This window comes from Lissotriton helveticus (genome assembly GCF_964261635.1).
Source record: "Lissotriton helveticus chromosome 1_1 unlocalized genomic scaffold, aLisHel1.1 SUPER_1_unloc_41, whole genome shotgun sequence".
NCBI classification, from domain to species: Eukaryota; Metazoa; Chordata; class Amphibia; order Caudata; family Salamandridae; genus Lissotriton; species Lissotriton helveticus.
This window is the reverse complement of record NW_027611683.1, coordinates 955,002-971,327: the sequence shown is the minus strand read 5'-3', so window position 1 is coordinate 971,327 and position 16,326 is coordinate 955,002. Positions and strand designations below refer to the sequence as shown.

The 16,326-nt window shown below is 44.2% G+C and overlaps 1 long non-coding RNA gene across 1 annotated transcript in view; it reads left to right on the top strand.

The window, feature by feature from the left end:
* Nucleotides 1–15,627, top strand: part of LOC144806051 (uncharacterized) — a 46,664-nt gene extending 31,037 nt beyond the window's left edge. The window contains exons 4-5 of the long non-coding RNA XR_013605671.1: nucleotides 14,369–14,530; nucleotides 14,626–15,627. This is a non-coding gene — a long non-coding RNA (uncharacterized LOC144806051). The remainder of the gene's footprint in view (nucleotides 1–14,368; nucleotides 14,531–14,625) is intronic.
* The last annotated feature ends 699 nt before the right edge of the window (nucleotides 15,628–16,326 follow it).

Sequence of the window (16,326 nt, the reverse complement as noted above, 5' to 3'; positions counted from 1 at the left end):
AAAAGTCATCATGTGAAAGAAAAGCCAACTTTGTCGAACGTGTCCATGTTAAAACTGCAGCGTTTCTCCCTGGGCCTAACTGAGCCATGTGACAAACCGTCACAAGTAAGATTTTGAGAAGGGATAATACAATAGCAGTTTTGAAGCAGTGAATAGATATTCGTTAAGCTGGAGAGATTTAGTAGTGCGGTTCAGCCGCGAAATGTATCCAAAAAGGTGTTTAACATTCATGCCCATGAAGAGGTCAGATGGTGTGGAAGATGGATTGGCTGATTTTAAAATTGAAATGGGTTCTATGCAGGCTAGGTGAAAAAAAAAGAATTAAAGTGAGAGTGTTTAGCAAAGAGATTAAAGAGGGGCAGTAAGTGAAGTAGCAGGGTGTTCCCAAAAGTGGTGATCTTAGAGGAAAGTATGACGTAAGGTCAGTGGTAGAAAGTGTGGAGTGTATGATATCCCTACAAGCTCAGCAAATTTGGGATAGGGTGATTCAACATCAGATCACTTTAACAGCAGTCCAAGTTCCGGGAGTGTCCAACCTTCTAGCGGACTCCCTGAGCAGGTCGGTCTCATCAAACCACGAGTGGGAACTTCATCAGCCGACGCTGGACTGCATCTTTCAGCTTTGCAGACGCCCCAATCTGGATTTATTTGCGACCAACCTGAAGCGCAAATGCCCATTCTATGCAAGTTGGCTTCCCCACCCAGAATCGTGCGGGAATGCATTTTTTATGAACTGGTCAAAAATGTATACTTACGCTTTTCCACTGACTCCTTTTGTCCCAAGGGTACTTTGGAAAATGCAATAGAACCCTGCCGCATTCGTCTCATAGCCCCCAGATGGCCTCGCCAGTTCTGGTTTACAGAGCTCCTCCTCCTGTCGGAGTGCAATCCAATTTGGCTGCGCCCAATTTCGAATCTTCTTACTATGAACCACGGCCTGATCTGCCATCTGGATCCAACTTCTCTGCGATTGGCAGCCTGGTGCCTGAACACTATGAGTTTGCCGATTGGATTATTCTTCCGACTGCAGGGTGGTCATCACTAACTCTAGAGCACCCTCCACTATCAAAACCTACAAACTCAAGTGGAAACGGTTGTCTTTGGTGCGAAGCTTCAAATGTTCACCCTGTTCACTCTATGCCAGAGCAGCTTCTGCCTTTTTTCTTACAATGAGCAAAATCTGGCCTTGCTCACTCTACCCTGAAGTTTTTCAGGCCGCAATCTACAGATTCTGGCAGGATGGCTCCAATTCTCTTTATTCTTCAAGAATTATTCAACAATTTTTCAAAGGCTTATTTCGGATGTTCCCCCCAATTTGACGCCCGCCTTCAGATGCTCCTCCTTGGCATCTGAACATTGTGTTGGCACAACTCATGAAGTCCCCATTTGAGCCCATTCGTAGGGCTGATCTTAAATTCATCTCCCTTTCCCCGACAACAAGGTCTATCTATTCTGGATGCCTTGGAGGCTCTCCTTTCTTCCTTTCCCCCCACGCACCATAAAATCATGGGGCAGACTTCAACTGCCACTTTGAGCCTCTCTCGGGGATTCCCCCAGTTACTTCTAAGGAGGATGAGTTGTGGCACATCCCTGAAAGCTCCACGTATCCAGTAAACCGTCTGACGCCGTTGGCACTTGCCATTAATAATTTGCTCATAGCTTTTTCCCTAAGGCCAGATATACCAGGCGCACGCACTTATAACCGACTGGGGAAAAGCACGACAATAGATTATATTTTGACCAACGTGGAATTCTGGGCCCAATTAAAATTGTTCGCTGTATTGCCAAGAATCGACAGCGACCACAACTTACTGTCACCTGAGTTACTCAGTCACCTGGGGAACCTGACTACCCAGGATGCACCTGGGACTTCCACCAATCGGCATCTACTCTTATCAGGGGGAGGCAGGCGGGTCAGGTGGGAGAGGGTGGCTCAGGCACTGGATAAGTTGGCAGAAATCTACAACAACGTAGCAGGGGCCTTAGTTGAGGTCAGTGACCTGAGGAATGGGAATTCTGGGCTTTCGTATCTCCCGGCCATCCAGTCCATCCATAATGAGCTCTTCACCTCCTTGGCTGACCTCTTTACAGCTCCCGAGCCCGGTAGGGGGAGACCCTATAAGAGTGAGAATTGGTACCACAAAAAATGTAGGGAGGCAAAAGCAACCCTCATAAAGGAGGTGAAATTGGGAACCCAGTTGTCGATTAGAAATGCACGTCAAATTTATACTAGCATAACCCAAGCCACCAAAGCGGAGTGGGAAGTCGACAGATGGGAGAAAACTAAAGCAGCCCTAGACGCCCACGACTTTAGGGCTTTTTGGAACCTGGTTCGGGGAGGGCCGGCCACGGGGACGCATGCAGTTGTTTCCAACCTGTGTGAAGAGGTTTGGCTTGCACATTTCAAGCCCCTCTATTCCCTCGACCCTGAGCGTCCCCTAGTGGAATCATCGGAAGTAGATAGTCTGTCTGACCCAACCTGCGTTGAGGGAGGTGCCTCAGACAGCTATCCCTGCACGATCTTGAAAGTCAAGGCGGCCATAAGGAGTTTGATTCCGGGTAAGGCACCTGGCCTTGATAGGATCCCTGGGGACCTTTATCGGTCTGAACAAGGGGTGTGGGCACCTTATATCTGTACCTTCTTCAATGCCATCATGCAGGATTTGGTTATCCCCTCGAGCTGGTTGGGAGCTGTAGTCATACCCATCCATAAGAAGGCTTCTCCCCTGGACCCGGCCAACTACCGCCCCATAAGCCTGATTGACGTCCTCCAGAAACTCTTCGCCCGAGTCCTCCTAACCAGGTTGCAGTGTTGGATGGACGACAACCACATCCTAACCTCCCTGCAGGCGGGGTTTCGGGCAGGGGTTTCTACAACCGACCAGCTGTTCAGGCTACAACTTGTGTACTGGAGGACGGTCACTTTGGGAGCGGGTAGCCTGTATTTAATATTTGTGGACCTCCGATCCGCATTTGACCTGGTCCACAGGGACATGGGAGTGCCGGCCTATCTGTGTGACCTCTTCAAACGGATGCACAAGGGCACGTAAGCTAGGGTGAGGTACGGGAGGGAAGGCGCTCTTTCAACCTCATTTCCGGTGGAACGCGGAGTAAGGCAGGGGTGCGTCCTAGCACCCACGCTATTCTCCCTATTCCTCAACGGTTTGATCGCCTTTCTCTTGGGAGCAAAAAATCTAGACTCACCAATACTAGCGGGACGGAAAATACCGGCACTAATGTTCGCCGATGATACCCTTCTATTGTCGAAATCATCGGGGACATTCAGCGCACATTGGAGGCCTTTGCCAGGTTCTGCAAGGAGAGGAACCTGGAAATCAATTTCACCAAAACCAAGTACATGGTATTTAATCTGAAACGCCCCAATTGACCTCATCCGCATTTTGATGGCCTGGCTCTGGATCGTGTGTCGATCTTTGAGTACCTGGGGGTCACCTTAACTGATAGGATGGATTGGGGGCCGCAGATTGCTAAAGTCAACCTGAGGCTTGCCCAATCAACGGGTGGCATTTTAAAAGTTTTTAATGAATCTCCTCTTAAACAGGTGGGACCCCCCGTTGAAGTATACAGAGCTCAGGCGAGAGGGGGCGCACTTTATGGTGCGGACTTGTGGGGACACCTAAGTGCGGTGCCCCTCTCCATTACTGAGAACAGTTTTATGAGGCGTATCCTGAGGTTACCCCTCATACCTCTAAAGTTGGACCTGGGTTTGGTTCGTATACAGGACATCGCCTTGAATCGTCCACTGTTATTCTGGAGACGACTCTGGGCCACCCCTGAATTGGAGAGCTATAGGGAGGACCTACGGGACCTGTTAGCTAGTAGGGGCGCGGGGAAAATATCCTGGCTAAGGCACATTCGGTGCCTCTCCAAGGCGTTAGGTAGGGAGGACTTATGGTCCTCTCCTGAGGTGACCTGTGCCGCTTTACCCAGAAAAAGTCTGCAAAAAAATGGGGAGGCCCCCCTTTTGATACTGCAACTTGATACAGCACTTATGGGACTTGTTATAGCATTTTCGAGATTTTTATTCTTGTACTGTATGGCGATTCTATGATGCTTTTTAACGTTTTTACAACCATGTATAAATAGCACTGTATGTAATATGCCTTTTTATGGTTTCTAACCGAAATAAAAGTGTTTGACTGACAAATTTGTCTCCTGGAAGACATTACTGCTTTTAGCTCTTACTTCGAGTCAGCGAGATACAAGCTTTTACTATCAAACCACCTTTTCTTCAATTCACCAAATACCCTGTGGTGCTCTGCACTAATCCGGCCTTTATTCCTAAAATTCCATCTGATTTACACCTGAATGAGCCTGTCATCTTAAAGACTTTTCTTCCTAATCCACAGTCGCCAGCGGAAAAGACTTAACATTCTCTAGATGAGATGGTTGAAATTATATTTGCAAAGAACGACCAGTATCCAGAAAACTGATCAGCTCTTTATAGTCGAAGTAGGATGCGTAAAGAACCTCCAGTTGCTAAACAGACTATTGCATGTTGGATATCTAGTGCAATTTCCTTTTGCCATCAGCAAGCAGGCAAGACACTTCATGTAACGATTAAAGCGCACTCTACTAGAGCAGTCTCCTCTTCTACTGCTCTAGTGCTCTGCTCTGCTTCATCAGATTTGCAGAGCTGCGACCAAGCACTACTGTCTGGAAGCTGCCAACAATGCTGACACAGCTGTGGGGCAAGCGGTGCTACGTAATCTTTTTAAGTAGGGTGAGCCTCTGTTTTTTACCTCCTCCTGCACACATTGCATATATGTATATATTTCTGCTTTTGCAGATGTGCCCATGTTACTGCTATACTGTAATATACATATATGTATTCTCTCGTACTCTGTTTACGATTTACTTATGGTTTACCATGCACAGTTCTCGAATTACTGCTATCTACTCTGATTCAAGCATGTGACTCTATGCAAGATACCCCAATACTGGAGAAGAACATAAGTTACTTACCTGAAAACTGTGCTTCTCCAGTATTGATATCTTTCATAGATTCACATGCGACCCACCCACCTCCCCTCAGAGGCTCCCCTCTTCTCCTTGGCTCTTATGCTACACTTGTGCTTGAAAATCTGAGAGCCTGAGCCTCTGAGGAGAAGGTTCCAGAAGGTACTGTGGCCTGATTGGCTGGAGTCTGGACCGTATCTAATGACTTGGACAAGTTATTAAAGTGACAAGTTTTTTCCTATTAACTTCTATGTTACAATACTTCCTATTGCTCTTTCAGCTATGCATTCCGCTATGCTATTGCTATATTGCTATTCTATGTACCGTGAGACTCACACTTCGACGACTGGGAATGATTCAAGCATGTGAATCTATCAAAGATACCAATGCTGGAGAACCACATTTTACAGGTAAGTAACTTATGTTCATCTACCTGATCTGGCAATAATACCTGGGTCTAGACCCCAGACTGGTCGCCCTACACTCTCTAGGAAAGCTAAGAATTTGGGAGTCATGGTGGATAACAAACTCACCATGGGGGACCAGTGTGTGTTGTAACTTTATTGTTTAAGTTAATTAAAACCATTACAAAAAATACATTAAAACAATCTCCACAAGTAGAATTAAAAGAGAAAATGTAAAAGCAAGACATTTTAGTTAAAAAGTAACATTACTAAAATCAATAAACGTGAGTGGCAAATTGTTCATAGCAGCTGGTCACACCCGAAATTTCCTCTTTAGCCGATTGCCTGGCATGGTAGTTTCCGTTCTGCTAGTATCAGAAATTTCACCAGCTTCCCATTTAGCGGTGGAAGACCAGGATCAAAACAAGCAAGGACTGCTTGTCTGCGTGAGCGGATACTTAGTTCGTTAAAGGCTGTTTTTAACAGGGCTGCTCTCTCCTCGTTCAGCCTCGAGCAAGTGCATAGTAAATGTTCTAAGTCTTCGACTCCTATTCCGCACAGCCGGCATCTAGTCCCATAGTTCGTTCTCAGCCACGGTGGTAGATATGGAATGGCAGGTAGGATCCCCAACCTATGTTTTAAAAAGGCTTCTTTTGTTTTCCAGCCATATCCCAGACCAAAATATGCTTGGAGCCCCGGTGTTTTGTATGTCCACAGAGTCATCCAGGCATGACGCCGGTGAGAAAAGGTGGCTTTGTCCTCCACATGAGAATCTCACCATGGGGGACCAAGTGAATCAGGTAACTTCAGCAAAAAAATCAAGTTCTTCCTATCGGCAGACAACCTAAAGACGGTTGTCACTGCACTCCTTATGTCCCGTCTGGACTATTGCAACATCCTCTATCTTAATGTTCAGAAACAACATATGAACAAGTTGCAACTGGGCCAGAACGCGGCAGCAAGAATGCTGACGAGAACTCGTAGGTTTGCTTCGGTCAAAGGAGAACTTAAGAAACTGCTTTGGCTCCCAGTTCCACTTAGATCACGCTTTAAGGCACTTTGTGTCGTCTTTAAGGCGGTTAATGGGATTGGTCCGGAGTTTCTTAAAACCAAACTTACCTGGTATGTTCCTGCGTTCCTCCGGATCCAAATTAGTCCAAACATCCACCTTTAAGAAAACTAACTGGGGAGGCAGAAGTTTTCTCCACTGTGCCTCCAAAGCATGGAATGAACTTCCGTTCCATCTCAGAAATGCGCCAAACCTTTTTTCTTTTCGCAGGGGTTTGAAAACATGATTCTTCTCCCACTAAACAGCTGATACACCCCAGGTCACCAGTACTCAGCGCCAGGACACCCTAGGGTAGCAGTGCGCTTTACAAGTACAAATAACATAACATAACATAGACACACACACACTCTCTCACTCACACACATTCTCACACATACCCACTGTACCTCACATAAGAAACATATATTTAACTTCTAAATGACACCTTCAACTAGGACCATTAGTAAACAGGTTCATGCAGAATTCAAAAGATCTTCTTGTAAGGATATCTGTGCAGTCATCCCCATGACAGGAAAGAAGAAATGCCGCTTGAATGAATAAAATGCTTTAGGATGCTAAGCATTCTTAAATTAAGAAATGAATGAAAGCTAAGCCAGGAATAGAGAGAAACAGAAAAAGAAATAAGAAAGAGGACAAAAAAAGTAAAATCTATCTATATAAATAAAAATGTAACTGTTCGTTTGTTCAAAATCTCAAATCTCCGAAAGTTCTCCACCGATTGCTCTGAAATTTTGACACAATGTTGGATTCTAAAACATGTGTGCTTTTATATACATAATGTTGGATTCGAATATGCACGTGTCGAATATGTGCGTGTTTTTAAGGATTTTAGGATGCTAAGCATTCTTAAATTAAGAAATGAATGAAAGCTAAGCCAGGAATAGAGAGAAACAGAAAAAGAAATAAGAAAGAGGACAAAAAAAGTAAAATCTATCTATATAAATAAAAATGTAAAGTGTTCGTTTGTTCAAAATCTTAAATCTCCAAAAGTTCTTCACTGATTGCCTTAAAATTTTGACACAATGTTGGATTTGAATACGCGCATGTTGTTATATACACAACGTTGGATTCGGAAACGCGCGTGTCGCATACGCACGTGTTTTTAATCGAAAGCCCGAACAGACTATTGATTTGGTTGATGCGCAACAACTACAAGGTACGCATAGAGACAATAGTCTACATGTATTAGGATGGACAGTTGGTGTCAGGATGGCAGACCGTGAAGTGGGTGGAGGAAGGGGGGAGGAGTTGGTTCAGTTTGCAACATAATTTAAAAGAACACGATGCAACCGCGACCTGCGGTTCTATTACATGTTATATATTAAGGATGCGTCCAAAAGCTACCATCTGTACTGATTGTTTCTGTTATATTAACTGATGTGATGTGATTTAAATATGTATCAAATTGATATCGGTAAAAACTGGATAACAAGCAGCAAAAACAAAAAAACATGAGTACTTACTATGATCCATGTACTACAAACTGTGGTTTTCAATACAGTTTGTTTAAAAAAAAAAGCTCAGGGCCAATCTTTAGAATTGTGCGGTTTAGATCTGGACACGGATTGCTTCTCACAGGGACAATTATATGTTGCGTGTTCTAGATTCAGCAAACCAGAGAATCTCTACATCTGCACAGACAATGGAACAACAAAAATATTGTATACCCACAAGCATTGTGAAATTAAACATATTAGAAACATGTGCTTACTCTTTTCTTTCTTTTCCCTTTAACCAGACTGAGCCACAGCAACGCGAGGCCGGGTACAGCTAGTAAAGATAATAAAAACAAGAGAAATAGAAAGTACAAAAGAAAGAAATGAGGCTCCCATATATTATATTCAGTGGTGCAGTGGTGCTTGTAATACGGCGGCCAGGATATCCGTCACGTTTGTGTCTGACTAACCCTGCCAGCGAACTCTAAATCAGGCTCTTGACACTTTTCAATGTTGCTTCTGTTAACTGTGCACCATTACTTCTTCAGAAGTCACGGGCAAGAGACACCTGGCAGCCTGTAACATACTTTTTATAATTACAAGGGTGTGATAACACTGCATAAACCACAAGGGCATATTAAATCGCAGGGTTCAAATAAACCCACACACACACCGTAAGATTAAACTGTACTAAACACACAAGCCTCAAAAAATCTGCAAAAAAGGAAATGCAGAACACCTTGTACTCCCTATATAAGGATGAGCGGGAGACGGTAAAGGTCAGGAAAACAACTGTGCGCAACTACATGGCTATTGAACGGTACAGTTATCCGCTTCATATGTATTTGTCTTTACCAATGAGCCGTTGGAAGACAAGCTTACTGTTCCGTTTAAGAGCTGGTACAGTTTGATTCTCACTTTGCTTCCCACTTGGCCACAGCCTAAATTCGAATTTTAACTTGTGTTCTTGTGATGGGAGGAGTGAGCAAACTATTATGCACTTTATATTTTTCTGCAAATACTATATCAAATATTTTAAACAGTTTTTATGTCCCTATTTTAATAAAAGAAGACCAATTACTTTGGAGGTAGCATATCGATTAATAGTAGAATTAGATGATGTTGAACTTATATTTCGCACTAGCACTTTCTTAAAAAACGCAATAAGGGCGCGGAGATCCATGATGGACCCTTGATACTGCTTAACATAAACTGTGATGTGTTCCTTTTTTAACAATTACATATACTGATATGATGTACAGTTTTGCACAAGTCACTTTCTGAAACCTGTATATTTTATTTTAGTCCTTTGCATTCATTATTGGGATGTATTGTCTTGTGTGTTTTTATGGGTACTGTCGTATCCGAATAAAGTTGAACTGACTGACTGACTAGCCTCAATAACAGGTAGCTAATACAAAGACTGATGGACATAATGAAGCAGAACTAGAGATACATGCATAGCACAGACAAGATAAAGGTCTTGATTATGAGTTTGGTGAGCAGGGTACTCCTTCACAAGCGTGCTGGAGTATCCTGTCCAACAAACGGATGGTCTGCCTGACCTAATGCAAGTCAGCTGGATTGTCATGTGTCCAGCCTTACTTGAGTGGCATCTGTGTAATACATCAAACGGCCCTTCCTCTCTAGATCAGGCTGTCTGACGTATTTTTCTCTTATTCGGGACCACCAGGGAATACCTGGCAGTCGTGATGAGAATTTGTTTTTAAATGAATCCCACTTCCTGGGAGAAAATTAATCAGGGAGAAAGTTCCAAGGGTGTGAGGGTGATTAGTTATTGTTTTTTAAAAAGCAACTCCAGCTTTGGAAGCTTGTTTTTTGAAAAACACAAAAGTTGGTGAATGGCCGCCTGAAACATCCCCAAGGGATCCAGAGAATTGTAGATCAACTTCCAATAGATGGTTGAGATTGCTTTTTCAGTCAGGGGATTAGTTAGCAGCTGGTCCTCCAGTGGGGATGCATCAGGCAACTTCCCCCTTCCCAGATGTGACCTTGCAGAGCGTGACCCACCTGCAAATGTCAGAACCGTCTTTAATCACCTAATATACCTTTGTTGTAGGATTGTGAAGGACACAAGCGCCTGTCCCCTCCACACATCGCCTGGCCGTTCTAAGCAAATCAATCCCCATTTTTTGAAGCCCTGCAATACTCCCGCTGCACTTAAGAGAACACCATCATACAGTGGAGTAATTTCAGTCAGCTTACCTTCTCAGCCTAAACACTTGGTAGCCTCTTTCCACACCCGTACCACTGTTTAGGTATGAGTAGGTAGGGCGCACTCATACTTTCTTCGATACAGCACCGGGGTGGGGTAACCTCTCTTGCCCATGGCCAAACTATCTACCCGGTAAGCAGGATCCTCACGGGCCCACAAAAACCCAGTTGTTGACTGCCACCAGCTGCGTGGCCCAGTAATACTTGCGAATGCTCCGGACCACCAGTCCTCCTTAAACTCCCCTCTGCACCTTATTGAGCTTGATAGCCACCATCCCACAACAGGAGCCGAAGTTCTCAGTCTTCCTTTTGAAAGAAAATGTCTTGTGGGATGTTAAAGGACGGTTTTTGCACGATGTACAGGAGACCCTGGAGGGCCATCACTTTAAATAGGGCCACTCGTCCAAGTAAGGAGAGCGGGAGCGCCCGCAAGTGTAGGGCATCCTAGCGAAGCCGGTCTAATTTCGGGAGTATGTTCCTGCCTGTGGCTCTCTTGTAATAAACACGCCCAAATATTTAAAGCCATGTAGTTCCACCCGAACTGTGCACCTAGAGTCCAGCCGCAGGGTCCCTGCCACCAGCAGGAATATTAAGGACTTCTTCCAATTGATCTTATATCCGTAATAATCTCCAAATATGTGAAAAATGTGTAGGATTTGTTCACTCGAAAAGGCTGATTACGTGTCCTACAGCAAAACGTCAGCGTAGAGGGAGATTCTCTCATCCCAGTCCTGATCAACTGGAATACCCCATATGAGAGGTCCTGGCGAACCTACGCACGTGTGAAGAGCATAGGAGACAAGGAACATCCCTGTTGGACGGCAAATACTCGGGTGACTGTGTTATTGACGTGCATGCACTCTAGAGGGGCTGCATTCAAGAGCTTGACAGCAGTGCCACTGGTTCAGCAAAGGAATCCCCTGTTGCGTGTGGTACTCCATTAAGGTGTCAGAGATTTAAGCGCGTTCCCTGGTGTGGCATGAAGCTACTGTCCGCAGGCAGATCGCCGGGGCCTATTCAAAGACCTTAGTCTCAAAATTAAGCAGGGAGATAAGTCGATAAGACCCACATTCAGTTGCTGGTTCGTCCTTTTTGGGATGACCGCCACCTCAGACGTTCTTTGGTCCTCTGGGAGGCACCCTTATTTTCAGGCAGTCTGAAACATACTCTGGAGGTACTCCCTGATTTTATCCATCATGCCTTTATATATTTCTAACGGGAGCCTTGTTGTCAGTGTCCTCAAGGATCCAGTTCCATCCTTTGTCTTGTCTCTAACCATGTAAGCAACTCATTGGCTTTATCACCGACATCATAGAGACAATGCTGGGTAGGCAGCGCATGAGTGCACGCTATTTTCCATTAGTGCTCTTAATGTGTGTTGCTTCAGTTGATGGTGTAATGGGAGAGAAACTGATTCCCCACTTGCCAGGCGTGCCTCCAGGAAAGCATATTCCCTGTCCTGAGCCTCGCACTTCAATTTACGTTCCTTTGGCATTCTCCCAATCAAGGCTTGTGTGTGGCCTCGAATCACTGCCTTGAATTCATCCTATAGCACACAAGCTGATTCAACAGGCCGCCCGTTCTCCTTAAATTAGAAGTCTGCTCCATCTCTCATACGAGCTTTGAACGTCTTGTCTTAAAAATATCACGGATCAACCCTTGGGGGTAGCATGAATTCCACAACCGGACCATCGAGTTGCACCTCCACCAGCGAATGGTCTGAGATTCCCCCTGCTATGTGCATAGCAGCTCTAAAATCAACTTTATGGACAGTCTGCGTGAAAGGATGGTGCAGGCATGTCAGACTACCATGTGCTGCAGACAGGTGCGTCCGGTTCTGATACCCTCTTCCCCTCTAGGGGCATTTAGGAGTATCATGAATATAGTATAGGGTCAGTTCTGTCACTCCAGTCACCCCAATGCGTGTATGCTCTGTCGTAAGCGTCTTACCCTTTCACAGGATGAATCAGTCTTGTCTGGGTCTCTTTCCTGTTTCCCGACACTTGAATGGCACGCCCGAACACTCGAGAGAGCAGTGACCCACCAGCAGGCTTTTGTGGAGCGCTTTTGTCCTGGATGTAAGGCTGCATACAGTAGGGCACCCACTCTGTCTTTTCTTTGCCTTTGCCTGAAGATCAGCAGTCCCAAGGTAGCAGCCACACCTGGCCTGTCGGGAAGTGCAGCCCCTCTGGAGGCCCGACCGTCAGCAATTGACCCCACACTGTGGCCGGCTGGACCACAGGCGTAAGCTCAGACAGGGTGTTCGACACTGGAGTAGTTGTAGTCCCTCATGGGCCTCTGACACAGAGTAGTTAGACATTCAGCAGCTAAAAGCCCAACGCATGCTCTCCAGGAAGCCAGTAGATTCAGACCCTGTTGTGTTAGGAATTTGGCAAATGCAACCTTGAACGGGCTGTTGGCAGCACACAATCATCCAACTGGGCCTCAACAATCTCGTTGTTGTAGAGTTTTATTTTCTGCCTTGAACTGTTGGGAGAGTCTTGGCGGGGGAGGAGGGGGCCACTCATACTAGCTGGTCCTGCTGGATGGCTTTCCGGCCCGCCCTACAGATAACGAGGATGTGTCGGACCTTGCTTCTTCCAGGACAGCCTTGTCCTCCTGCTGGATAGTCAAACTCCCTTCCCTTTCTTACCAGACAGGCAGGCTTCTAGGCAGACTTCTAGGCTCTTCAGGACAGGTACACAGCTTCTCCATTAAGTAATTCAGCCTGCAGGTGATGTCCCTTCAACTTAGATAGACTGTCAGCCTGACACCATCCTTGGTGGCACAGCAGGCACCTAAGTACTTTGTAGAGCACTTTATTCCTTGGTAACAGAGGACTTTGAACTAGGGTATAAAAAAGGGATAGGTGGTCCCACTTGTATACACAACTGGCAGGCAGGAGATGCAGTGTACTCTGTTGCACTCTCACATTGCTTTTATGCTATGCACACCAACACCCTAAACACGCACTTGATGTTAGTGCAAAGTCTGTGCACAGGCATAGAAATGGAGCATTACATAGGTGTGTCAGCAGGACACCACTTCACTGACCATGATGCAAAGATCACATCAGGCTATTGATCCTTACAGCAGGGTGCATTGCCACCACCGCTCTAGCTGTTAAACCCATGACAGTACTCTGCCTTAAATAAGGGTACACTTGGTGTGACCCTCCAGGTCACAGGACCGGTCCAAGACCTCTCATAGTCCCTTGTTAGAAGTTGCATAGTACTGGGGTGGCAGAAAAATCTCGAGTAATTGTTTTTTTTTTAACTTTGTGATATATTTACCCCAGTAACGTGCAGTCACAAGTTTGATGCCATGGACAGGGGAGTTGCCACGAGGAACAGATTCTTCTGCTTGCTTGTCAATCCACCTGCCATTCACTATTTCATAGTGTGTTTCTGCTTTTATTTACCACTAGTTTTAAGCAGGTGGTAGATAAATGCATGTGGTTGGTTGAGGGGGGCGATGGGTGAAGCAGGGGAGGGAAGGGTAAAGAAATGTCTAACAAAGGGAAGAATTTTGTGTTTCCCCCAGTTAGTAAAAAAACAGCATAAGTCTTGGCTGCTTCTGCTGCACCCAGAGTCTTGTGCGTCTTTTCAGTCTAATTTTCCTGTCTGGAAAAAAATGGTGTCCTGTTTTTCTGCACCCGGTACATCCAGGTGCAGAAAAACCTAACAACTGATAATCAGGTGGAATAAAATGAACACATGAAAGTACGCCTTAACTTAATTGCCCTTGATTCACACTCTGGACCATAGTTGAGGGATAGGTCTAGGCATAGTCCTCACAACGCCCAATAGATTTGCTTGAGGCAGAGGCCAAAACTCAAAAGTCAGGATACCAGATACAAGTAGGTGGTAACTCAGGCAGGGGAAAACGCCTGCTGTCCATGGAGGGGAAATTCCCGTCCCAGAAATATACATTAAAAATTAATTAATAGTATCCTTTTTTAAATATCTGTTTGGTGCTAGTGAATATGACTTTAATTTCTGCATTTGGGATTCTATGTTAAAACTCCATAGGGTGCATGTATCCATTGTGAGCTTAATAAAATGTCGAAAATTCTATAAATCCTCACTCCTACATCCAAGTACTCTCAGGGTACAATTCTACACTCTGCTCTGTCTGAAAAACAGCTCAACATTTTCAAAATTCGGCAACTCTGCATTGATTTGGCTTGTAAATTATATTTTTGGAAATTTTCATGTATTAACTATTTATTTTTAATACTATAGGTGATTGAAATTACTGACGAAGAAAGCAAGATTTAGCACCAGAAGTCAGTGCCATAAGAAGGATTATTTTGAAAAACTGAAGGACATCCAGCATTCTACGTTTAAACAATTTCCAAAATCTTGGTGTGGCGAGGAAGTGGGAGCTGAGGAAAGTACTATACTGTAAGTGAAGTCTCTAATTTAGCATTTCATTAACCCAGAGCAAAGCCATATCTGTGTACAGAATAACCTTCATCTAAAACATCATGTAATTCCAGAGAGGAAGCACACACTGCATAAAAAGAAAGTTATAACAAAAGGTTTCTTCTGCTTACCATCAAAGAAAAGACGCTGAGAGAAGACTCCGAAGCTGACACGTTAACAACCAAAAGATTGGAAAATCACCTTTGTTCAACAACTGTTTTTAACCAGTTACGCAAGTTTGAGACTATCTGACTCTGGGTAGAAAACCACGACCCACTCTGCAAACTCTTGCAAAAACCTTAAAAATTCACCACTTTATTGTGTTCATAACCATCTCAGATTGTTTATTTTTTATTGTGTACTGTTCTGTAATTCTATGTAAATCGCCTCAACAGTATCTGATGTGAATGAGTGATATGTAAAACTGTTAAATATGAAAATGGATTAAATGAGCACAGTTGCGCTATAGGTAATGTAAATAAATCCTCGTCTTCAGAACTACAAACCTTAACTTTACACCAAACATAGAAAGGGTAAAAGGAACTGATGTTCTGAGACTCGTGATCCACAATAGTACTGTGCACGTTCTAACGCCCTCCGTTACTGCCATTACGTCAGTGCAAAAAGGTACTTATCAGTTTAATTAATAAATATCAGACTAACACCTTATCACTGCATTGCTAAGAACCTATACAAATAGATTTGAGAAAATCTTCAGTCACAAAATAAGTTGCTGCCGGATAGGCTATAACCTAAAGACTATTATCTGCTAGAAATATTTCGACAGGTGTTACAGGGCTGCTTTCAGACATATTTTGCTCAATTGAAGTGTTAAAAAGATTACACACAATTTCTTTTAGAGATAAATGCTGAACATTATCTAAACAAGCCCGACTCTAAAATCAGGTTCACTCTTACTGTGGCATATAAGCAAGAGAAAACTAAACGTAGAGATATTAACTCTAGGAATACACCTTATAAAAACACGGACTGTGAGAACAAATTCAGTGTTCAAAACCGCCTCAATCAAGGCAAAATAACCTAAGTTGGGGAAAAAAGTTACATGTGCCAAAAAAGATACAGCCATAAATCTTATCTCACAGAATTTGACACAATGCACACTGGGGGAAACCACTCTCAGTGCAAAGTATGCCAAAAAAGTTTCAGGCGTAAATCGTATCTCACTGTGCATATGAGAATCCACACTGGGGAAAAACCTTATCAGTGCTCTGAATGCCAGAAATGTTTCAGTGTAAAAAGTAGTCTTACACAGCACATAAGAATCCACACTGGGGAAAAGCCTTATCAGTGCTCTGAATGCCAGAAATGTTTCAGTGAAAAAGCGTTCTCAGTCAGCATATAAGAACCCACACTGGGGAAAAACCTTATCAGTGCACTGAATGCCACAAATGTTTCAGTGATAAAAGCGTTCTCAGTCACCATACAAGAACCCACACTGGGGAAAAACCTTATCAGTGCTCTGAATGCCAGAAATGTTTCAGTGAAAAACGCGAACTCACGGTGCATATAAAAACCCACACTGGGGAAAAACCTTTTCAGTGCTCTCAATGCAAGAAAAAATTCCAAAACAAAGGAAGTCTTTCTCAACATACAATAACCCACACAGTGAAAAAACCTTATCCATGCTCTGAATGTCAGAAATGTTTCAGTTACAAAAGCAGTCTCAATCAGCATATGAGAACCCACACTGGGGAAAAACCTTATCAGTGCTCTGAATGCCCAAAAGATTTCAAACTTAAATCACTTCTAACTGC